This window comes from Octopus bimaculoides, chromosome 5 (assembly GCF_001194135.2).
Source record: "Octopus bimaculoides isolate UCB-OBI-ISO-001 chromosome 5, ASM119413v2, whole genome shotgun sequence".
In the NCBI taxonomy this organism is placed as follows: Eukaryota; Metazoa; Mollusca; class Cephalopoda; order Octopoda; family Octopodidae; genus Octopus; species Octopus bimaculoides.
Genome location: NC_068985.1, coordinates 74,804,862 through 74,807,082, shown reverse-complemented (window position 1 = coordinate 74,807,082; position 2,221 = coordinate 74,804,862).

Genomic DNA, 2,221 nt, shown 5'->3' with positions numbered 1-2,221 from the left:
ATATATGTAGGTGCAGAAATGGAAAGACGTGATCGAGTGCAGAATAAGACTAAATATATACATTTCTGATCTCCTTAATAAGTAATACACCCCCCCACATACACACATACACACACACACACACACACACACACACACACACACACACACACACATATATATATATATATATATATATATATATAAATAAATAAAGGTAATGAAAAATCAAAGAGGTGAACACGTTTTATGAAACAACACCATAGGGCTCAATTTATTGAGCGATTGAACAAAAGTATTAATTAAAAAGTGACAGATTTCAAGGTCAATAATACTCTCACTCAAACCCAATATATATCTAAAAACAGATGGTATGTATAAGCCATTGTGAATATGCGAATATATAACATAAAAACATATATATACATATTATAGCATAACTCCGTGTCGAAATCAAAGACGGATGAGGAATTGCATAAATACATACAGACAAATCAAAAAGTCTCAAGCTGATGATGTGACAGTTGATAACAGTCTCAAAATAATGATGTGACAGAATGTGCGAAGACATGTGCAGGTAAATACTTTTCGTCTTCAGTAATCTACATTTCCTTCAGCAGAGAATAGGTACGGATTTAGAACTTTAAGTAAAATCATAAAATTATTCATGATATTGGAAGAATATATTTAAGATATTGTAATTATATACAAGTATAGAAATTTCATAAAATCCTGGAATCCAGGTCATTGAACAAACGTACATACTATACATTTATCTATATATATATATATATATGTGTGTGTGTGTGTGTGTGTGTGTGTGTGTGTGTGTGCATTTATATTGTTGTGTCTTGGGAGAGTCGTATTGTCTTAACTCCTTATTGTCTAACACACTCACCGGTTCGATTTCCAATCATATGTTTTTCCCTCTCAAATCTTCCTTGCTTCTGTTACTTTGTCAGTGTGACTGTCAATATAATTGAAAGAGCAACGAAAATATTGGAAGCAACATTATAAATGTTAATTTAGTGGAAATCGAATCGGTGATATTGTTAGACAATACAACATTAATACAATATGTCTTTCCCATCACACAACAATATTTGCTTTAACACACGAATTCACATTATGAATCCTGCAAACCAGATACAAAAACGAAGTATGTATATACGTGTGTGTGTGTGTGTGTGTGTGTGCATGTCTGCGCGCACCCGTGTATGTTTCTGTGTGTCAACATTTCAAACTAATTCAGATATATACACATGGATAACTATGTTACTTTTAATCATATTTCATTAAATACAGAATTATATTCAATTTTTATTTATATATGTTAGATTCAATACCATATATACTTATTAGATTTAAACTTCAGAACTTTAACTGTTACATTAAACACACCAGACTAACACACAATTATAGAATATCCATGGACGATCATCTCTGCCCTATTGCTGACCACATTCTGACCACACTCGGCAGCAATACATGAGATACGGGAATGATTTAGGAATATACTAAAATACTTTAAACAATTCCACAGAAAAAAAGAGGATTAATTATTGATGATATAGCAATACATTAATAACTTAACACAAAATATGCATAAATAAGATGAACGCTTTCCTACTGACTTACAAATAATATAAAGCATAATAGTCAAAATCTGATAGCGACTCATCGACACTTGAGTCCTTTTTCATGACCATAAATGTTTAATACTTTTCGGCAGATAATTCTACGAGAATACAAACAGTACATAAGATATAATTCAAATACAAATTATACCGAATTCAGTTCCTGAAAGTGAGTCCGTGAACCATTGCATACACACTGAAGATGTCTACTCTTCCACACTGTCAAAACTACCGATAGGAACTATATAAATATACAGGGTTTAGCAATTGAGTTGCTTCTCCAACATACTGAAAATTTAGAAATAGCAGTCAAAGAACTACTGATTCTAAACTACAAATTTTTCTCTAAAACGGATGGCGATATTTATGGCATACATAGAAGAAAAAAACCGGAGGGAAAAGCGTAAACAAAACAAGTCTTTAGTTAATTGGATACGAATCGTTTCATGGTTAAGTGAATGAAAATTTCACTATTCCAATCTTCAGCCCAACTATTCTGATAAATTTGAAAGTGTCAAAATTTGTAGTTTAGAATCAGTAGTTCTTTGACTGTTATTTCTAAATTTTCAGTATGTTGGAGAAGCAACTCAATTGCTAATCCCTGT